Raw genomic sequence first — 23,309 nt, forward strand, 5'->3', positions numbered from 1 at the left:
AAGTCCTGCAGCTTCCTGCACGATAAACACGCTTTGATTCCCACACTTGAGGCTGCCTTGGGAATGAGCAAGGGGAGCCCCCAAAAGGCTGATCGGCACTGTAGGGCCAGTGCTGCATGATGCAGGTCAGGTCGCCGAAGAATGGGCGCGGAGATGTAGAGTGCATTATGGAAGGATAGAGGGTTCTGCGCCACCGGCAGGCACAGCTGCACCTGCTGCCAGGGCCTGAGACAAGGGGGCCCAGAGACAAGGAAAGCACTAAGAGGTGTGGCTTGGAACGCGGGCCACGATGCCCCAAACAAGGTGGCCAGCATGACCCAGACCCTGAGCTGTGCTCACCTCGGGGTCTCAAAGCCACTGACTGGATGCTGGACCACCTGGGAGGGCTGACATGCTGCAGGACACCCTCCAGCTGGCGATGCACTCCTCTCCAGGCGAACTGCCGGACTTCATGCTGCACATGAGGCCCTGAATCGAGGCCTGGGCTGTGGGCTACTGAGAGTGGAGGAGAAGCACCCCGCATGGCCACGGTAAGCAAGGGGACATAAGGCCTGCTTCCGACCCCTTTTGTGTTGACTGTCCAGCCGTCCACAGCTGGAAGGGGGTTATGACGTGGTGGACCAGCCACACTATCTGAGATACTCGCTGGGGGAGGCTGGAGCCAAGCCACATTCTGCTACATGGCCTGGGCGATTGAGCCGGATGTTCAAAGGGTGACCCCCTGAGAGACCCGCCCCCCACCCCAGGCACGGATGAGGTACCAGTTCTGGGGGTTAGGAACTAAGCCTAGCCCCTCCTTGGAGGCGTGTGGTCCCAGGAGCCTGGGCGGGTGGGGTGATGCTGGAGCCGAAGGAACATTTTAGGCCGGACTGAGATGTGGGGCCCTGGCTTCCTTCCTTTACCCAGCCCCCTCAGTGGTGATGAACTGTAGTTAGGACTGACATACGAGGGAACCCCGAGGCCTAACGCCCACTGTATTTGGCAGCTGGGGATGTTGTTCTACACTAGAGGATCTGACGTTTTGTGAGGCGCTATGGTTGAGGGAGGAAAGGCTGTGGGTTCACTTCATGGGTGCCAGAAAGACCGTCATGGCAGAAAGATGTGCGGCCATGACTGCTGGCATGAAACCCTCAGGTTCATAGATCCTGGTGGAGATCGGGAGCTCTAAGCAGGTCCTGGAGCATAAAATGCCATCCCCATTCAGGTAAAACGTGCTCCGCGCAGATCTCCGGAGAGTCTGAACACTGCAAAAAGGCAGAGGTAAAAGTGTAGGTGCTTCCACAGGAGGTAAAGACACCGATGGCTATGGTGTGCACCTTGTAGGAGCAAGTTAATCGCTTTGATGAGTGCCTAGAGGATGCAGAAGGGCGATCCAGGCATTAAAATCTGTGATTTGTGAGGTTCCCGGAGAGGGCAGACGGGCAGTCCACGGAGTTCTTCCTCAAGCGATAGCTTACCAAATTGATGGGTGATGGGACCCTGTCTGACTTCTTTGTGATCAAAAGAACAAACACAGCATTGGCCTAATGTCCTCCGCCTGGAGCACTCAGGGTTATTATTGCCATAATCCTCAACTATAGGGACCAAGACACTATATTGAAGTGGGCACGATATTCGAAGGGAACACAATACAAATCTTCCTTGACTGAACAGGGTCCAGGCCCAAATAAAGAAATTCCTGGTTGTAGAAGCTGAAACTTTGTTCAATCGATCTTGGATATATGCTTCTATACACCACCAAACTAAAGATGCTAAAAGGTGAAGTGGACCACTCTCCCTTTTTTGGTTCCTAAGAGGAGACATGGGACTGGCTAGACCATCAGGACGACGCTCTGTTCGGCTGGAACCTGGGAGGAGGTGCACAGGGTATGACCCAGTTGTAGACCTAGTGCGTTGGCTGAAAGGCAGATATGAGGAATGACCCATGATGGAGGTACCCAGTACACAGGAGTGCCCCTGGATGGCATGCTTGAGGTGGCAGGAGGCTATACCCTAGATGCAAATGGGGTTTCAGAAGGGCCCCCCCTCAACATCATCAATCAACACACGTGACAGGCCTCTGGACGGGGTACACTAGTAGGACTGTGGGAGGAACTCGGCTGACAGTGGGGATAGGCCGATTCTTGTACACACCGCCCGCCCCATCAGTGGATGGGCATTAATGAGGACTTGATAAGAAGTGTGGGTACAGACTTGGGTAGCAAGAAGGTGGTTTTCATTTCCTGACAAGTTCCATACCATAGACGTTGAAGTAACGGTTGTTGTTTGGGGAGGAGGGGTGGGCTACTGACCCCTCTGACCTCGCTTGCAAGTGGTTGTTCTATTGACATGAGGTTTACACTTGTGGGGTGTAGCGGGAGGTCGGATGGTGGGTGGAGTAGGAGGTGACCCAGCTGGGTGTTTTGAAGGGTTCATCAGTACTCAGAGGAGAAGGGTATAGACAGACAAAAAAAACATCAAAAGCCAGGTGGGCAGGCACTTTGAAAATACCACACAATCCACTAATGGCACAGATTAGGTCTCCGAAGGACATGCAGTACTACATACTAAGATGGAATGTTAACGGAATGGTAACAAGGTTAAACAGGGCCTGGACGTGCAATATATACAATGCCTAAAGGCCTACATAGTCCTGCAGGAGACACATCTGGTGGGGACACAGAGCTGCTTCTTCGTTCGGGGAGCATACGCAACTTTAGCACTTGCAGGGTTAATTTTCAGCACCAGTTGTGTGGCCATACTGATTAAAGAGTTCAAAAGAGCCCACCTTTCTGGTGACATGGACCTGGGTGGACCAGACTGGGATCCATGCAGGGGTCCAGGGACTTCGGGGGAGAACAGAGATCACTCTGATACGAGTCTATGTGCCCCCTCACCCCCCCCACCCCAAGTTACCGGCATCCACAATGGACAATAGGGAGAATAGGGCGGCCATACTACTACATACTACTGAAAGCGGATTCCTCCTTGCACATCACAGTGGGAATTTCAATGATGCCATGGCCCTGGATTTGGACTGCCCTGGAACAACTGTGGTTTCCCCCAGGGGCACGCCCTTGGCACAATTCGTGGCCACATTGGGTCTCTCTGTCTTGTGGAGGCGCCACCATCTTGGGGAAAAGATTCAACATACTTCTCTGACTACATATTTTCCCCTACGGGCGGGGTTGCCATGTTGGACAGGGTTAAATACTTGGCATTGGTATTGTCTGACGACTCACCTCTCTGGATTACTGTGGGTGGGAAGCAATGACCTTGGGTTGGAAACAAAATGCATGGGACTTGCAGCTCCAGATTGACACAGATCTCTACTGCACGGAGAACAAGGGGTCAGTGGATTCCGCAATAGTACTCTTGGAAGCCTGCATGGTGGTGTTCAGGGATGGGGCACAGAACATAATAGTGTGGAAGAAACAGCACAAGATTGACAAGGTAGAGGAAACTGAGTGCCAACTGGAGGAGACCCCTGGGACTTGGGTGGACTCGCAGTTCCTCAGTAGAGTTAAGGAGCTCCGTAAGGAACACTGCCATCTGGCACAGGTGGAGGCAAAGAAACACATATGAGCCACACATTATGGCCTGTACGTAAGCATGGTTGAGTAGGAGAGAAGCAGAGGGCCACTGGGTGGGGTCTATCATGAGTCTGGGGCTATCTACTCAATGGACAGGGTCATAGTGGAGGTGTTGGCCTCTCTGCAGGGTCACCCCCAAACCTTTTGCCTTCCTCCTCTACTTTTTCTGACCTCAGTTTTTGTTGGCTTTAGGACTCTGGACACGTTACCATTGCTAACCAGTGCTAAAGTGCAAGTGCTCTCTACCTAAAAACATGGTAACATTAGCTCATACCCAATTCGCATATTTAATTTACTTGTAAGTCCCATGAAAGTGCACTACATGTGCCCAGGGCCTGTAAATTGAATACTACTAGTGGGCCTGCGGCACTAATTGTGCCACCCATATAAGTAACCCTTAACCATGTCTCAGGTCTGCCATTGCAAGGCCTGTGAGTTCAGTTTCACTGCCACTTCGACTTGGCATTTTAAAGTACTTGCCCAGCCTTAAACACCCCTTTTTTCATATAAGTTGCCCCTAAGGTAGCCCCTAGGTAACCCATAGGGCAGAGTGCTATGTAGGTAAAAGGCAGGACTTGTGTGTTTTATATGTCTTGGTAGTGGAAAACTCCTAAATGCGAAGCATGCTCCTTTCATAGGATAACATTAGGACTACTCTCATATACTGTTTGAGTGATAGATTCTGATCAGAAAGGGGTAATCAGGTCATATTTAGCATGTCCAGAATGGTAATAAAAAAATCCTGCTTATTGGTGAGGTTGGATTTTATATTTCTATTTTATAAATGTCACTTTTAGAAAGTGAGCATTTCTCTGCACTTAAAATCCATCTGTACCTTACAGCCTGTCTCAAATCAATGTCTGGGCTGGGCTGGTTGACAGCTCCCTTGTGCATTCCACCGAGTCAACCACAACCGCAAACGCAGGACACATCTGTATTCATCTGCATACTGAATTGATCTTCCTGGGCTGGAAGGGTCAGACACATTTCAAAGGCTAGTGGCCTGCCCTCACACAGTGGACTGCCAGACCCCCTACTGGGACTCTGGCAGAGAGACCTGTACTGAAAAGGGACCTTGTGCACTTCAAAACCACTCTTTGAAGTTTCCCCACTTCAAGGGGTATATAAACTGGGTCCCTGAATCCACACAGACACTTCGGATCAGATCCTGCAACCTGTCAAGATGAACTGCCGCCTGGCTGCCCAAAGGACTCACCTGGACTGCTTTGCTGTGAAGGACTGCTGCCTTGCTGTTGCCCTGCTACCTTGCTGGCCTCCGACTTTGCTGAGAAGTGCTCCCCAAGGGCTTGGATTGAGCTTGCCTCCTGTTTTCTGAAGTCTCAGGGCCAAAAAGACTTCATCTCTTCAAGGAAACTCCTTGTGCGCCGAAAATCAACGCACAGTCTGCCGGAAATGCCGCACAGCTTGCCCTGCTACGAGAAAATCAACGCACAACCGAACCGGAACAATGCAGCCTGACTTCCTGAGTGAAGATCGACGCAGTGCCTGCGTTGCGACTGGAAATTCGATGCACAGCCCTACCAGATCGACACACAGCCAGAACAACGCAGCCTGACTTCCTGAGTAAAGAATCAATGTAGGACATGCTGTACGGCTGAAAATTTGGTGCATCACCTACCGAATCGACGCAGCGCCTGTGACTTCTTCCCGCACACCCAGGATTTTTCCCCGGTTCGTCCCTGGGAGTCAAAAGAACCCCGCATCGCAGTGAGGATCCAAGACTGCATGCCAGAAATCAACACAAAGCCCCTTTCAGCGTGGAAAGAAATGACGTATCGTCTGTGCCACGTCGGAAAATCTGATGCACACCTTCCTTTCCATGCATCTCCTCCTCTGCCGTCCCCGTGCGTGGTCATTTCAACGCAAACCAGGTACCTTGTGCAAACAAGAGACAACTGTTGATTTGTAAGCTCTAAGACTCTTTTTAAAATTGCAAAAGTGATCTCTCAAAATGTGCTTTTTGAATCTTGATCGTTTTGACCTTAATTTAACCTGATAAATATCTTAGATTTTTCTACACCTGTGTGGTGTATTTTCGTGGTGTTTTCACTGTGTTATTGCATGATTTATTGCACAAATACTTTACACCTTGCCTTTCAAGTTAAGTCTGACTGCTCAGTGCCAAGCTACAAGAAGGTGGGCACTGGATAATCTGGATTGTGTGTGACTTATCCTGACTAAGACTGAGGTGCCTATTTGGACAAAGGTGAAAACCTCTGCCAACTAGAGACCCCATTTCCAAAAGGGGGCAATTGCAAGGTACTATGGGTCATTCTACAGGGCATGCCTTCTGATGCCAAGTGCATTACGGACTAATTAGACACAGTAGATATCCCAGTGGTGCCCACGGAAGGCCAAGCTGCACTGGAGGAAGAGATTACACTCCCGAGGCCCAGGCAGCTATTGCAAAATTTAAACCAGAGATGATCCCGGGGCGCAACGGACTCCTGGCTAAATTCTTCAAGAGATATGCTGAAATACTGGGGCTGTACTTGTTGGAGCTTTTCTGGGAGGCCCAGGACAAAGGTGAACTACTGCTCGACCTACAATGTGCTACCATTACCAAAATACACAAAAAGGGTAAGCCTGAGACCAGTTGCGAGTCATCTTGCCCAGTGTCATTTAGAACATTGAAACCAAGGTGTTCTTGCCACAGGCTTCTTACCGTTGTGGTTCTGTTGTACATAGAGACCAGTCTGGCATTATGTCTGGTAGGTATATCAGACTCAACCTACAAAGGTTACATAAACTGGAAGGCAGAGGTGCATGATAGGGAGAAATCACATATGTTTCTTGCGCTGGATGCTGAAAAAGTATTCAATGCAAATCCCTTCCTTCACCGAACACTAAAGAAATTTGGTTTCAGTCCTAAATCTAGAAAGTGGATAGTGTTATTATACCAGGCCCCCAGAGCAGCGGTGAGGGTGAATGGTATCCTTTCATCTGCATTCACAATGGAGAGGGAAACCAGCAGGGGTGCCCCATGCACCCCCTGCTGTTTGCCCTCACCATTGACCCTCTGGCTTCCATGATCGCCCCACATCTGGGGGGTTCAGGGTCCCTGACGTTAACTCGGAGAAGGAAAAGGTCTCGCTTTATGCAGATGATATCCTCCTACATGTCATTGAGCCTGACACAATGATCCCGGCCTTCCTCCAGATTTTTTAGACTTATAGCACCCACTCTGGATACAATATAAATTGGGGAAAGTCAGTGCTTTGCCAGCCATATAGCTGATTTGACTCAACTGTCCACCCTCTGAGGCTCCAAGCGGAAATGGAGGGTTTTCAGTACTTGAGCATATATGTGACTCCTCACAGGCAGATGGCTCTGACCAAGAACATGGGTCTGGAACAGCAGAATTTTCAAGACGATGGGGAGCACTGGTGTGTACTGTCCCTTATGCTGCTGGGGAGGGCAGCCTTCTTTAAAATGATCACACTGCCTAAACTTCTACATACCATACAGAACACATCCCAGAGGAAAGGGATGATGTGGACTGGCAAGCAGTTCTGAAACACCCAAGAGAGGTGGCCATCAAGTCCATGCGACAGCAGATACAGCTCACGATGCTACATCAGATCTGCTATGACCATGAACAACTTCACAAAATGGGGAGGGTAGTGTCTCTAGCCTTCGGCCTGTGCCCAACTGTCCACTGCTTCCAGACACTCAAGACCTTTCACCATGCCACAGGTGAGGGACAGTAAAGAAGAGTGGATTTTACTATCAGCATCGTCAGAGGCAAAAAAAAAATATAACTGTAGGAGGAATATTCTACTAGGTTTACATGCTATCATAGTAGCAACGACCAACCATCAAAATTCCCCTCTGCTTCAAAGCGGTATTTTTTCAATTTGGCAAATTTCCCTAGCGTGGTCCTTTTATGGTTAGTAAATGCTACTATATACAAGGATGTGCAAGTACATTCAGCTATCTTATAGGAGAATGTACTTAAATATTTATAGTATGCTATAGGATGCTACTGTAATTATTAAAGTGCAAGGGCAGATTTACAAAGAGTTGATGTAACACAAGGCAGCAAGGAAAGTGTTATATGTTGTGTTGCATGAACAGGAGAGAGCAGAAGTGTGCCATATGAACAAAGAAGAGGCACTAATTCACTCTCGGCCATCACTTGGACACTTTCTGCATCCATGTGCCAACACAGGCTGCATTGTAGTCAGGATAGTTTTTGTGCAGGTAGGAATAGATTCATGCACAACTATGCTGTAAGCAATTTCCTCTTTGCATGTGTGCTGCATTGTGCATATGCTAAGTCTTTTCACAATTCAAAAAAATGTATTTTGTTAAAATGCAACATGTAAGTCAGTTGTCACGTGCACACTATACAAGGTCTAGATTCTTGTTATACATGTAACAACATTGTAGTCAATTAAATCACTGACAAAAGTTATCTATCACTCATATCTAAGTCCCAGTTCAATTCTTATTTATTGCTGTATGTTTGTGAAAGTACATAGACAGATGCACGTATGTTACACTTGTCAAACTGAACTGATAGTTTCATGTTTGGTCAGTACCACAGATTGACGCAAATCTATTTGCCATCTTGTAGAAAATGTGCTGGTTTCTTCTCTCATTCACACTGAAAGTGTGCATTTTTCCCTTTAAATAAGGGATGTTTTGCATAAAACTGCTTGATCTTCTGTCACCCAAATACTTCAGGTTTGTGCAGAAGTATCTAAATCTGTCACACAACAACAAACTATGGTTTCCAAATATTTGAAAATCTGCTCTTTATTTACCAGTTCCAATCACTTAATGTTGTAGAGCTGTTTTACTCGAAAGGAAGAGAAGTTGTTATTTTAAACCTCTGGAAACTCGAGATCATTGGATGCCTCTGTGTTAAAGTTGCCTAGTTGCTACCCTGCCTGGATATGGGTAGTCATGTTCCTTAGCATCCTCACCCCTACCTATTGCAGCAATGCTGCCAGTTTGTGATGTACTGTATCATTACATAATAATACAAGGAAGCTTTGCTCTTACACTGCTAATAGATCTGTCAGGCTGATAGAATTTAGAGTTAGTCTATGTATGAGATGAAAGATAATGTGTGCGTACATACGGCTGGGTTCTCCCAGAGGCTAAAATGAAAAGGGAAGCCCTGAGGTCAGTGTTACTGTAAAAAGGTAGGCCTTCTCCACTGCACCATCTTGACATTGTAACATGTCTAGGTTCTAAGTTCTAATGTACATTCTGATTAGTGGTCGCAGTTTTTGGAATCTACACTTGGGTAGTTTGTCTTTGCAAACTACCAATATTTCCGTGATAATGCCAATGTTTTCATAAACGTGCTAAATGGGACTGGAATTGCAAGTGCCCTTTTCTTGTGAGATAACTTTATCAACTTGTCATTTTCATCCTTGGACACTAGGCAGCATAAACTTATTTAGGTTGGAGTTGAAACATCTTACTGTATGGTCCTTTCTTTTTGTGGGCATTCTGGTGGTACTGGTTCCAGGGTGAGCTGTCCTTCAGTTGCACTGGTGAACATGAGGGAGGTTTAGATACAGTAATGGCAACAATCAGAAAATAAGAGATGTGGAGGTGACAGTCTTTAGAGGGGGCACTGTGTAAATTGTAAAAACATAAATGCAGAGCCCCCAAGTGATTTATTAGGGTTCAATTGCTGAATGTCAGATTTGTCATTACCTTTTTCTTTCACTAGCCTGAACTTGGTTTAATTTTACCTTATTCTTGCACGTATTATTCCATCCACTTTTCTGTTCTCATCTTTGTTTTCCTAGGTTTCCTTTCTTCCATTTCGGTGTTTTTCTTTTGCTCTGAATCATGAACTGTTGTGAAAAATTAGCTCCAAGCTTTTAAAATGAGTGCAGATACCCGCCACAGACAAATTGAGTGGTAGGTATGGCTGGGTAGGCATACGTCCCATGAGCGCAGGCAACTAAAGCAATCACATAGCCTGTTATCCAGTACCAGGCCTTGCCTCTGCTGCAAGATTTCCAAGCTAAACTGTGTTAGACTTGGCATCCTTGGTGTGGTCTCCCCTAACTTTTTGCCTCTGTTTCCCAGGTTATTGATGTGTTCTGGACTCTGTTTTTGCAACTCTGGGCACTTTACCACTGCTATCCAGTGCTAAAGAGCAAGTGCTCCTATGTGAAATGTATGTGTAATTGGCTTTCCATGATTGGCATATTTGATGTACTAGTAAGTCTCTAGTACAGTGCACTAGAGGTGCCCTGGGCCTGTAAATCAAATGCTTCTAGTGGGACTGCAGCACTGGTTGTGCCACCCACATGAGAAGCCTTGTAAACATGGCTCAGACCTGCCACTGCAGTGTCTGTGTGTGCAGTTTTAAACTGCCAATTCAACTTGACAAGGCCCTAGTTAGCCCCCCCATGACGTGCAACACCTGCTAACAGAGGCTAAAAATGACGCAAACCCCAAGCAGCGCAGATTTCTGATACTGTGCAACCGGATTTTCCACTCATCGTCCCTGGGCGTCTGAGTCAACACGACTCTGCGTGGATCTGAGGTGCGCCATCCGGAAATCGACGCATCGCTCCATTGCAAGGAAGAAAAATTACGCATCGGCGACCAAAGAAGGAAACAACGCACGGCCTCGCTTGCGAGTAAGGAATCAACGCATCGCTGACTTTTCCGACGCACGCTCACCCGTGTGGCTTTATTTTTTATGCTAACCAGGTACTTTGTGTAACAACAGCATTCTCACTGTTTTCTAAGGATTAAGGCTCTTATTCTTTTGAAAATTCATATCTTGACTTGTGTGTGTTGGATTTTTGTCATTTTGGTCTTGTTTAGATAAATATTACCTAATTTTATAAACCTGTGTTGTGTCATTTTGTAGGGTTTTCACCAAGTTACTGTGTGTGTTGGTATAAATACATTACACATTGTTTCTGAAAGTTGAGCCTTCCTGCTTGTGCTAAGCTATCAAGGGGGTGAGCGGGGGTTAACTGAAGGTGATTCTCCTTTACCCTGACTAGAGTGAGAGTCCTTGATTGCACAGGGGGTAACCTGACTACCAACCAAAGACCCCATTTCTAATAAACTGCAAGCTTAGAGACTATTTCAAATAAGAACCCTTTCACCAACAGTTGGTAACACAGTAATTCTTAGATGCATGCAATGCTCTAGGCAAACTAAGCAGTCGGTGGAGATTTTGGACCTGATAGGGAGGAGAAGAATGAGGCTCGTTTGTGTGGTGGAGGTGGAGGTTGTTGGAAGAATGAGGGGTAAAAGTGTTTTCCTTCTGGCCAGTGGTTAGAAGCTTCTGGGTTGTGGCGTTCTCTAATATAGTTGTACGTGCTAAGTAGGTTGGTATTCAGATGCTATAACATGTTGGAGGTATCCCACTACAGAGTGTTGTATGAGCCAGAAATGCATTGAGGCCTCGATTCATGTTTATTTGAAGCCATAATGTGTTATTAGGTGAAAAAAAATCTAAATAACTACCTCCCAAAAAACAAAGGGCATACCTCACCAATAGCCCTAGTAGTTCAGATGAACTGGAAAAAAAAGTTTGTCCAACCTCTCTTTCTTAGTTACAGTGGTGGTCTGCAATTGAACAGAAAAAGGATCAGCAAAAAACGAAGGAAGCAGGGCAGAAATATTCACAATGACCCTCTGAAACCAAAAACACGAACACCACGGAACCAACCCAAAAAAGAATTCCTGCCCAGCAACTTCACCTCCTCAATCCACATACAGTGGATTCTCTCACTGCCAACAACAAGGCATTAGAACATTTCAGATTCTCACTCAGTTGCTTTTGTGAGCTAGCAGCTGCAATTGGGGGAGGAGGGCAAAAGACAGTCTTCATGCTGACAACAATTTGTCCAACAGCCCTGGCACTGTAGTGCTGCTGAATTTGGCTAGGTCTGCGCTATAGAAATACAATATACATAGATTCATTATTTTTTTAGGCAGATGTGCACCTACGAGCAAGTAGAATCTTGCCACTCACACTGCAAGGGAGCCAATGACTGAAGTGGACTGACCCACTAACCTTTGCTTTAGCTGTGGTGGATTGTAAATGGAAGTAAAATGTGAATGACAGCTAAACACACAGATGGATAAAGACGGCTGACCCAACGTCCCTCTGTTAGACCTGACAGCCTTAGGTGGTCTTCCCCCAACATTTTGCTTGCCTCCCTCAATTTTTCTCAACCTGTTTTTGCTGGTTGTAGGACTCTGAGCACTTTACCACTGCTAACCAGTGCTAAAGTGCATGTGCTCTTGCCCCTAAACATTGAAATCCTATTAGAATATTTAATTTTACTGCAAGACCCTAGTAAAGTGCACTAGAGGTGCCCAGGACCAGTAAATTAAATGCTACTAGTGGGCCTGCAGCACTGATTGTGTCATCCTCATAGGTAGCCCTTTAACCAAGTCTCAGGCCTGCCATTGCAAGGCCTGTGTGTGTGCAGTTTCACTGCCACTTCGGCATGTCATTTAAAACTACTTGTCAAGCCTGAAACTCCCCTTTTCTACATTTAAATTACCCCTAAGGTAGACCCTAGGTAACCCATAGGGAGGGTGCTATGTAGGTAAAAGACAGGGTATGTATGTACTTATGTGTTTTAAATGTCCTGGTAGTGAAATACTCACAAATTTGTTTCTCACTATTGTGAGGCCTGCTCCTCTCATATGCCATCATTAGAACTTCCCTTATATACTTTTAAGTGCTGGAGTCTGATCTGAAAGGAGTAGCCCTGTCATGTTTAGTATGGCCAGAATGATAATGTAAAAAAACCCACTTACTGGTGAAGTTGGATTTAACATTACTGTTTTAGAAATGCCACTTTTAGAAAGTGGGCATTTCCCTACACTTACTGTATTCTAGGTGTTACAGCCTGTCTGCTGTCCACATCTGGGCTGTGCCGATTGAAAGCTCCCCTTGTGCATTCCACCCAAACAGCCATAAACACAGGACATTCAGTCCCACCTGCATTCATCTGCATAGTGAATGGGTATCCCTGGGCAGGAAGGGTAGAGGGGCTATCACTTACACTTCAAAGGCCAATGGCATAATCCACACCCCACCACCCCCCAAAACAGACACACAGACACACACACACACACAGGGATTCTAGCAGACAGGGCTGGGTTGAATAGGGACCTTGTGCACTTCAAAACCACTCTTTGAAGCTTCCCCCACTTCAGAGGCATTTTTGGGTATATACACACTGGGTCTGTGACCCTCCAAAATCAGACACTTCTGGGCCTGCAACTGGACTCTGTCAGAGGGACTGCCTGGCTGCCCCAAAGGACTCACCTGGACTGCTTTGCTAAGAAGAACTGTTCTCCTACTGTTGCCCTGCTGGCCCCTGACCCTGCTGGAAGGATTGGGTCTTCCTCCTCAAGTGCTCTCCAAGGGCTGAAGTCTCAGGGTCAGAAAGACTTCATCAAAGAGAAGAAAATCCCCATGCATCGGAAAGTCGATGCAAAACCTACAGAAATTGACACAGCGCCAGCCTTGTGGCTGAAAATTTGCTGCATCACCTACCGGATCAACACAGCACCTGCTCCTTCTTACCAGCGCATCAAGAATTTCTCAATGCATCGTCCCTGGGCATCAAAATATCCACGCACTGCAGTGAGGAACCAAGGCTGGGGTCCTGGAAATCGACACATCACCTTGCAGCATAGAAAGAAACAACGCATCATTTGTGCCGCGCTGAAAAATCCAACGCAACACCTTATTTCTTAAAGCATCTCCTCCTCTGTGCGCCGTTATTTTTTGGCGCAACCACGGTACTGTGTGTTAAAAGGATACAACCACCAATTCTTAAGGATTGAGACTCATTTAAATCTTTAAAAACTGATATCTTGACGTGTGCATAGTTTTATTCAGATAAATATCATCTTTTTTCCTAAACTGGTGTGGAATACTTTTAGCGGTGTTTTCACTGAGTTACTGTATGAGTTATTGCACAAATACTTTACACATTACCTTCTAAGTTAAGCCTGCATGCCTGCTCTGTGCCAATCTAGTGGAGAGTAAAGCACAGGATAATTTTGATTGTGTTATGACGACTTACCACAACTAGGATTGTGGTCCCTACTTGGAAAGGGTGCATACCTCTGTCAATTAGAGACCCAATTTCTAACACCCTCTATTTATGTAGACATGTATGTATTTTTTTTTTTTATTAAGGCTGGTATAGCAGCTAAAGTGGTCTCTAAGCCAGACCTAAAACATACTGAAATTCTTGAACAATACACCAAAGAAAAACATGCATACATGTAGCCCATTTAATTCCAGTCATTCTGGATTCTATGAATGTCTTTGGGCTAAGGCTCCGGGATTAATGCTACTGGTGCACTGCTGATCTTCAGTGGCCATTTGTGAATACACTTTTTATTGCCATTAAATATTTACACCTGTACCTTTCATCTTCCAATAGTTACGGAATTCTAAATCCATAATACTCATTTTCATCAAACCTTTCCAAGACTCGTAACTGTAGGGAATGCCTTCTCAGTACGACACAACTCATTTTAACCTGTGCTCCTAATAGCAATATGTAGGAAGGTAGCCTCTTTCTAGCCTTGTTACCCCCACTTTTGGCCTGTTTGTGAGTATATGTCAGGTGTTTTTACTGTCTCACTGGGATCCTGCTAGCCTGGGCCCCAGTGCTCATTGTGGACAACCCTATGTTGTCAGCGTGTTTGATATGTGTCACTGGGATCCTGCTAGCCAGGACCCCAGTGCTCATAAGTTTGTGGCCTATATGTGTTCCCTGTGTGGTGCCTTACTGTATCACTGAGGCTCTGCTAACCAGAACCTCGGTGTATATGCTCTCTCGCCTTTTAAAATTGTCACTGCAGGCTAGTGACTAATTTTACCAATGCTCATTGGCACACTGGAACACCCTTATAATTCCCTAGTATATGGTACCTAGGTACCCAGGGTATTGGGGTTCCAGCAGATCCCTATGGGCTGCACCATTTCTTTTGCCACCCATAGGGAGCTCAGACAATTCTTACACAGGACTGCCACTGCAGCCTGCCTTTACACTGCACTTAAGTAACTTATAAGTCACCCATATGTCTAACCCTCACTTAGTGAAGGTTAGGTTCAAAGTTACTTAGTGTGAGGGCACCCTGGCACTAGCCAAGGTGCCCCCACATTGTTCAGGGCAAATTCCCCAGACTTTGTGAGTGCAGGGACACCATTACATGTGTGAACTACAATTAGGTCAATACCTATATGTAGCGTCACAATGGTAACTCCGAACATGGCCATGTAACATGTCTAGGATCATGGAATTGTCACCCCAATACCATTGTGGTATTGGGGGGACACTTCCATGCATCCCAGGGGCTCCAGCATAGAGCCCGGGTACTGCCAAACTAACCTCTGGGGTTTTCTCTGCAGCTACCGCTGCTGCCAACCCTCAGACAGGTATCTGCCCCCCCGGGGCCTGGGCAGCCCAGTCCCAGGAAGGTAGAACAAAGGATTTCCTCTGAGAGAGGGTGTTACACCCTCTCCCTTTGGAAATAGGTGTTAAGGGTCTGAGAGGAGTAGCTTCTCCTGGCCTCTGGAAATGCTCTGAAGGGCACAATACGGTGCCCTACTTGCATAAGCCAGTCTACACCGGTGCCAGCCCTGCTCTGGCACGAAACTGGACAAAGGAAAGGGGAGTGACCACTCCCTTGACCAGCACTTCCCCAGGGGAGGTGCCCAGAGCTCCTCCAGTGTGTCCCAGACCTCTGCCATCTTGAATGCAAAGGTGTGGGGGCACAATGGAGACCTCTGAGTGGCAGTGCCAGCAGGTGACGTCAGAGACCCCTCCTGATAGGTGCTTACCTCCCTCTGTAGCCAGTCCTCCTCTGAAGGCTATTTAGGATCTCTCCTGTGGGTTTCTCATCAGATAACGAATGCAAGAGCTCCCCAGAGTTCCTCTGCACTTATCTCTTCGACTTCTGCCAAGGATCGACCGCTGACTGTTCCAGGACGTCTGCAAAACCGCAACAAAGAAACAAGAAGACTATCAGCAACATTGTAGCACCTCATCCCGACGGGTTTCTCAACTGTTTCCTGGTGGTGCATGCTCTCAGGGCTGTCTGCCTTACCCCTGCTCTGGAAGCCAAGAAGAAATCTCCTGTGGGTTAACCGAATCTTCCCCCTGCCAACGTAGGCACCAAACTTCTGCATCACCAGTCCTCTGGGTCCCCTCTCATCTTGACGAGCGTGATCCCTGGAACACAGGAGCTGGATCCACGTGTCCCCAACAGTCCAGTGGCCCTTCTGTCCAAATTTGGTGGAGGTAAGTCCTTGCCTCCCCACGCCAGACAGTAATCCTGTGTACTGCGTGAACTGCAGCTGCTAAGGCTTCTGTGCACTTTTGCAAGACTTCCTTCGTGCACAGCACAGCCCAGGTCCCCAGCACTCCGTCCTGCATTGCCCAACTCGCTGAGTTGGACTCCGACTTCGTGGGACCCTCTTTTGTTGTGCTGAGATGACCGTCATGCTCAGGTCTTCTGAACGCCTGTTCAGGTGCTTCGGCGGGTGCTGCCTGCTTCTATGTGGGCTCTCTGTGTTGCTGAGCGCCCCCCTCTGTCTCCTCCTCCAAGTGGTGACCTCCTGGTCCTTCCTGGGCCCTGGCAGCACCCAAAACCTTCAACTGTGACTCTTGCAGCTAGCAAGGCTTGTTTGCGGTCTTTCTGCGTGGAAACAACTCTGCATCCTCCAACACGCCGTGGGACATCTTCTGACCAAAGGAGAAGTTCCTGCCACCTTCCGCTGTTGCAGAATCTTCGGCTTCTTCCACCCGGAGGCAGCCCTTTTGCACCTTAATCCGGGGCTTAGTGGGCTCCTGCCCTCCCTGAACACTTGCGTGACTTTTGGGCTTGGTCCCCTTCCTTTGCAGGTCCTCAGATCCAGGAATCCGTCTTCAGTGCTTTGCAGTCAGTTGTTGTCTTTGCAGAATCCCCTATCTCGACTTTACTGTCTTTCAGGGGTAGTAGGTTAACTTTACTCCTACTCTTAAGGGTCTTGGGGTGGGGAATCTTGGACACCCTTAGTGTTTTCTTACACTCCCAGCGACCCTCTACACACTACACTTGGCCTGGGGTCCATTTGTGGTACGCATTCCACTTCTGGAGTACATGGTTTGTGATGCCCATAGGCCTATTTCCTCCTACTGCATTCTATTGTGTTCTACAGTGTTTGCACTACTTTTCTAAGTGTTTTACTTACCTGATTTTGGTTTGTGTATTTTACTTACCTCCTAAGGGAGTATATCCTCTGAGATACTTTTGGCATATTGTCACTAAAATAAAGTACCTTTATTTTTAATAACTCTGAGTATTGTGTTTTCTTGTGATATAGTGCTATATGATATAAGTGGTATAGTAGGAGCTTTGCATGTCTCCTAGCTCAGCCTAAGCTGCTCTGCTATAGCTACCTCTATCAGCCTAAGCTGCTAGAACACTACTAATAAGGGATAACTGGACCTGGCACAAAGGTGTAAGTACCATCAGTTCCCACTATAAGCCAGGTTGGCCTCCTACACAATAAACAGTCAGAAAACACAAGACCGCACACCCACACTCTGTAACAAGCAGTAAAAGGACCAGTAATTGGTGAACATGTGCTACAGTATTTCTCAGCTCAGGAACTATTTTTCACCTAAAGCCAAATCAATTTCATTCATTTTTCTTTTATTCGTCTTTTTCGATTTTTCATCTTTCACTTAGAAGTGGTGTGGATATTGCATGCTCACTAGAAGTACAGTTTTGTGGTTGATTTCTTAAGTATAACACCTACATAGATTTTCTTGGGTGGTAGGCCTGATTTTGAAATCATTGAGCTTAGAGCAGGTATTTAATTAAAGCCCCAAGGTGTTTTTCCCCATTGAACCATAATAGCTAGGTCTTTTGGAATGTTTTCCTATTTTCACTCTTGGAACTTTTTACGACAGTATTTGTATTATTTTCATACCTGCCTTTGTCTGGGCTCTAAGGTGACTGTTCTTTTAATATATTGCATTATGCTTGTTGACTCCTGCATCCCCGAGCATGCCTATTGAGATTATGCCTTACTGTTAGAAATGGGGTTTCTGGTTGGCTAGGGTATGCACCTCAGCCAGGCAGAACTTACCCACTCTAGTCAGGGCAAGGGAGTTACACGTCCAGGATAACCCCTGCTCACCCCCTTGGCAGGTTGGCATGAACAGTCAGGCTTAACCTGGAGGCAATGTGTAAAGCGTTTGCACAACACACACAACACATGTGACGCAATATCCCCACCAAAAAGGAAACACAACACCAGATTATATGAAAATATACTGTATTGTACACAAGGCAATTATCACACCAAACATCACATATCAGTACTATCCTGCTACCTTAGCAGTTGTCAGAACGTTACACATTAGTTACTCTGCAACCTAGCAGTAGTCACACATAACACACAGGTTACTCAGTATTATGCAACATAAGCAGTAGTCAGGAAAACACGTTATTACATCACAGCACTTGTCATAAGAATATCATAAAATGCCCAAAGTAGGAACATTAGAAAACACATGGCAAGTTAGAAAAGCATATTAGCAAGCATGTCCATAAAAGGAACATTTGCATGCACATATGTAAAAACATCAAACGCAGGTAGGAAATATATGAATCAAACAAAAGTCTGTAGAAAGAACTTTGGATTGCAACTATATTGGTCCTTTAAACAGTACCTGGTTGGATGAAGGCACCTCCAGTGCCTAGAAGGCGAACAATGGGGCCCCGGCTCTCCTTTGCGCAAAACGGGGGCCTCCCTTATACTCTGGGGTCAGAGGAGGGCGACATGCACCTCCTCTCTTTTATAGACAGGCCCCTCCGGGGACAGTGATTACTGGGGGCCCCCCAGGGCCTCAACGGGCCCTCACGAGGGGGGCCAAAGCCAGCAAAAACAACTTAGGGTAGGAGGGGGGCACCACGCACCCCCCCCCGGTTTAATGACAGGCCCCTTCCGGGAGCTGGCCCTTCCACCAAGGGGGGGCACAATAATGCCCGTTTTACCTAACAGCAGAAAAGGAGCGTCCTGCTCCTAACGCAGAGGCCAGGGGGAAGGGGCACTCCCCACGCCTTCCCCTGGTCCTGCCGTGAAGCCACAAGAAGATCAGACCCCTCCTGGGGCCCGAGCAGACACTCGCCTGCACCCGATGCGGTGCGCGAGTGTTCTTCCAGCTTCCCGGGCCGCTGCGGTGATCTTATTTAAAGCGGCACAATGCAGCAAGGAGCCTACGAGCTCCCAAAGCTCCATAAGCGCGCTGCAATCAGCGCTTTGGCAGCCGCAACCACGGAGAAGCACCCTTCGTGAAGAAATGGATGCAGGGGTCAGGGGCCACAGCACCCTGCCCCTGGGAGCAGAATCTTAAGACAAGGTCCTCAGGTGGAGGGCTCAGCTACAGGCCAGCACAAGGGAAAGGCAGCAAGTGGCAAGTCCTTCACAGTGAACAGGCAGGTCACAGGTCAGCACAGCAGCAGCAGTCCATGGCGGTTTCTGGTGAGTCCTTTCAGCCTTTGGTGTCCAGTTCCAAGATGATTCCAAGAGTCTCCAAATTGTGGGGGAAATTCCCCTGTACTTATAGTCAGTTCTTACAGTGTTTTACAATGGTAGGGAGAGGAGATTCCAGCCAGTTACAACTGGTTCTGGGAGTGCCCCATCTCTCCTTTCAGCACAGGCTCCAAACATCAGTGGGGGGTTAACGACCCTATTGTGTGAGGCCAGGGCACAGCCTTTACAAATGTAGGTGTGCCCCGCCTCTCCCTTCTCTCAGCCCAGGAAGACTATTCAGTATGCAGATGCACCTCTGTGACACCTCCACCCTCCTGAAAGAAAAAACTGCTTTATTGACAAAGCAGTCACAGACATGGTGGTCTGCTGACTACAGCAGGCCACCATCCCTGTGAGTGCAGGGACTCGCTATGGGGTCGCAAACTGCGACCCACCTCATGAATATTGATGAGGTGGGTCTTTGCGACCCCATAGCGAGTCGCAGAAGGTGTCTGAGACACCTTTCTGCATCCCATTTTGCGAGTTGTAAATTGCTAGTCGGTCAGACTCGCAATTTGCAAGTCGCAAAATTTTACTTTACTACATCTGGCCCATAGTCCCCACATAATTTTCTTCATGAATAGCAATGGAGCGCAAGAACATTCACTTAATGATCGGATACACTTCGATGTTTTGGGTTCACATTAACTGTGTCCACAATTATTAGACATTTGCTATTAATACTCAAGCTTCCAAGATCACGCCAAAGAAAAGATAAGTACACTCAAAGACCATTTGGGTTCCAAGGTTTTTTTACCTCATTCACTGTTGTATTCCATGTATATATTTCTAAAGCACAATTTTCACACAAACAGAGGGGCTCTTGCAGTGCTTAATTTGTAAATAAGGAGGTGCCCAAAGCTCTCCTCTTAAACACGCGGCTGCTGCATTTAACTGTGCAAACACGGAATACTGAGGCAGCGTAATCCTGAAGCTATCTCGGGCCTCTTCAATCCATTTAAAGCCACTCTGCCCCTTCAGCTCACTCTTGAAAATGTCTGCTTTCTTCTTTGTGACGCTTTTTCGTTTTTTCCTTCCTCCGTCTTTCCCATATGTGTCTTTTGCTCGCAGCAAATGTTTGAGGCAGAAGAGCAAGCCCCGGCCCTCAAAAATAAGTGCCGGTGCTCAGCACCAGAAACAAGCAGCACAAATTAAGCACTGGGCTCTAGATGTATGCGGTTGCACTATGTCGATTTTAAACGAGCCTGGCCTGTACTTTTAAAGCTATGCCAGTTGCAAAAGTGCCGTGAAAGCCGGTGAAATAGAAGTCTAAAACAGCAAACGTGAGGGAATAGCATAAAGGGTGCTTGAGAGCTTGCTACATTATTTTAAGGCAAACACGTGAATATTTGCAGTGTTCAAAAAGGAAACCGAGAAGTTGCACACAATTTTTTTCCATCTATCAACACTTGGTTCCTCCAAAGTATCAAAACGTAAACAAATGGCCGGTATTTTGTTTTTTGAGAAGGGTAGTAACCTTACATGTATGAAACCTCACCCTCGAGTTTTAACGAAGGCACTTTCTAGAAACGTTCTAGATACGCTTGTATAAAAGTGGTAAGTACCCCTTATTAATTAACAACCGCTTACCTACATGACGGCACTTTGTGTCCTACATGTCCACGCCTCTAGCGGCTACAGCACAGCCACCAGCCCCTGAACACAAAGTGCCAATAGAACATCACGATTTGGTTCACAAATAGCAACGGCCCACTGACGTGTCAATTGTTTACGAGGTAAGCGCACGTATACATTTATTCCTCTGGTTTAAACTGGTGCGAATTATAGGATGCCAGAACCATTCATTTACAATAAAAAAAAAAAACTACACAGGTAGACAATACGTTAAAGTTACTAAGCAGTTATATACTGACTGCTTCCTCTTGACCGTGAAAGCTGGCAGATCACGCCACCATTTCGTATGCGCAGCTCCAAGCGCGGTAACAAAAACCCTCCTCTCTGGTACTGCACCTGCGTAGAAACACACGTTCGGTTAGTCCTAGCAACCAAAGTACCACGCACAGCAACGGACTAAAATGAGCAGTAAAAAGAACCCCGGGGTGTTAATGAAAAGAACAAAACCCCTGTGGTACGATCCAAGCGCCCCCGGGGTACCAGTGGAAACATAAAATGGACTTTATTTGCTCTGACAAGAAGAGTCATGCTAATTGTCGGTCTAAGCCACGCCTATCCACCCCGAGGACTCGGAAGCCGCACCTCTTGTATGTGATGAGATCAGCCGGGCCCCTAGAGTTCTAGTAGGAAACGTGTTTCGAACAGCAGGTAAGATAATTTAAATCCATGCAAGTTACAACGTCGTGGTATCACTCTCTCAGCGAAAGCAGGCTACCATCATCAGATACCTTTAGTCGGGATGGGCGATGAACTATGAAAGTCACCCGTGGACGATCGCACTTGTATAAGGAGGCACCGAGCCATGTGTAAAATTCTTGTTTATCATGTAGAGAAACCCAACCTGACTTTTCATCTTTTTTAACCCAGAAGGCAGTGAACAACGTGCATCTCTTTAAAACATACGAGTGCGAAATAGTAGCAGTACATAATCGGTAGCTGTGAAGCAGTCCCCTGTAATGTTTGGTGCCTATTTCGTATCTTAAACCACTGATGAGAAAGAAAGAAACAAGTCCCAGAAGTCAATCAATAAAACATTTGTAAAGTGAGCTACTCACCCATTAGGGTCTCAAGGTGCTGAAAGGGGAGAGGGAAAGACTGCTACTGCTCGAATAACCAGGTCTTGAAGCGTTTTCTGAAGGTCAGGAGGTCCTGGGTCTGTCGTAGGTGGGTGGGGAGGGTGTTCCAGGTCTTGGCGGAGAGGTGGGAGAAGGATCTGCCGCCGGCTGTAGTTCAATGGATGTGAGGGACGGCGGTGAGGGCAAGGTTGGTGAAGCGGAGTTGGCGGATGGGATTGTGGAAGGTGAGTTGCTGGTTGAGGTAGGTCGGGCCGTGTTGTGAAGAGCTTTGTAGGCGTGGATGAGGAGTTTGAAGGTGATCCTCTTGGTGACGGGAAGCCACTGAAGGTCTCTGAGGTGGGCTGAGATGTGGTTGCAGCATGGGATGTTAAGGCTGAGGCGTGCATAGGCGTTCTGTATACGTTGTAGTTTCTTCTGGAGAAGATATGCATGTGTTTTTACAGGACAAGTGGATTGATGACAAAACCTATCCTATGGACAAGTAGACCTTTTTATAGCATTCCACACCCAGGACAACATATTGTTAACTGCTGCAAATGAATCCTCTGGTCTCTCAAGACTAAATTTGTTCACTGTAAGAATGTTGGCAACGTTTGATGGGTCAAAATATTTTTAAATGTAATCCCTTCATTAGAAAGTTCTTATTTGTCGAACACTATCCACAGCTGCACAGTAACACCGCCCCTGAGGATTTTAACCTAAAGCCACTGACAAGTAATGAAGTCAGAAGCTTGTTTCTTATCATGTGTGATGACTTAACACTTGAACTTAAATTCTCTACAGTGTGTAAGCATGTTACAGCCATCTCTTGTCTACTTGCAAACCTTTCCCGTACTTAGGCCCTCATTATGACATTGGCGGTAAATCCCACTTACCGCCATGCTGATGGCTGCCAACTTACCACCGCTGGATGAGGATCTCTGTCTTGTCCGAGTTAAGTTTGAGGTGGCTCTTCTCCATTCAGTTGGCGATAGCATGCAGTCTGTCGTGAAGGTTGGTTTTGGCGGTGGCGGGGTCCTTGGTGAGTGAGAGGATCAGCTGGGTGTCGTAGGCATAGGAGACAATGTTGAGGTTGTGGGATCAGACGATGTTGGCGACCGGTGCCATGTAGATGTTGAAAAGAGTTGGGCTGAGAGAATACCCTTGGGGAACGCCGCAGATGGTTTTGGTGGCTCCCGACAGGAAGGGAGGGAGGCGGACTCTCTGAGTTCTGCCGGAGAAGAAGGATATCATCCAGTCTAGAGCCTTGTGGCGGATCCCGGCGTCATAAAGGTGATTGCAGAGGGTGTGGTGGCAGACGGTGTCAAAAGCAGCCGAGAAGTCCAGGAGGATGAGGGTTGTGGTTTCGCCTTTGTCGAGCATGGTCCTGGTGTCGTCGGTTGCGGCTATGAGGGCGGTCTCAGTGCTGTGGTTCCTATGGAATCTGGATTGGGAGATGTC

The 23,309-nt window shown here is 47.1% G+C and overlaps 2 protein-coding genes across 8 annotated transcripts in view; one reads left to right on the plus strand and one right to left on the minus strand.

Moving 5' to 3' along the window:
* The window catches only part of FAM227B (family with sequence similarity 227 member B), a 412,829-nt gene extending 391,692 nt beyond the window's left edge, over positions 1 to 21,137 (minus strand). For 2 of the 7 annotated variants that reach the window (XM_069222512.1, XM_069222519.1), the window contains exon 1: positions 21,033 to 21,134. The gene's annotated coding sequence lies outside the window, so the exon portion shown is untranslated. Of the gene's footprint in view, positions 1 to 5,211; positions 5,469 to 20,748; positions 20,992 to 21,032 lie in introns of those variants that run through there. The other 5 variants (XM_069222513.1, XM_069222514.1, XM_069222515.1 and 2 more) reach the window with 5 other exon arrangements.
* A 195-nt stretch (positions 21,138 to 21,332) lies between these two features.
* The window catches only part of DTWD1 (DTW domain containing 1), an 87,014-nt gene continuing 85,037 nt past the window's right edge, over positions 21,333 to 23,309 (plus strand). Inside the window, exon 1 of the mRNA XM_069222520.1 lies at positions 21,333 to 21,441. The gene's annotated coding sequence lies outside the window, so the exon portion shown is untranslated. The remainder of the gene's footprint in view (positions 21,442 to 23,309) is intronic.

This window comes from Pleurodeles waltl, chromosome 3_1 (assembly GCF_031143425.1).
Source record: "Pleurodeles waltl isolate 20211129_DDA chromosome 3_1, aPleWal1.hap1.20221129, whole genome shotgun sequence".
Taxonomy (NCBI): Eukaryota; Metazoa; Chordata; class Amphibia; order Caudata; family Salamandridae; genus Pleurodeles; species Pleurodeles waltl.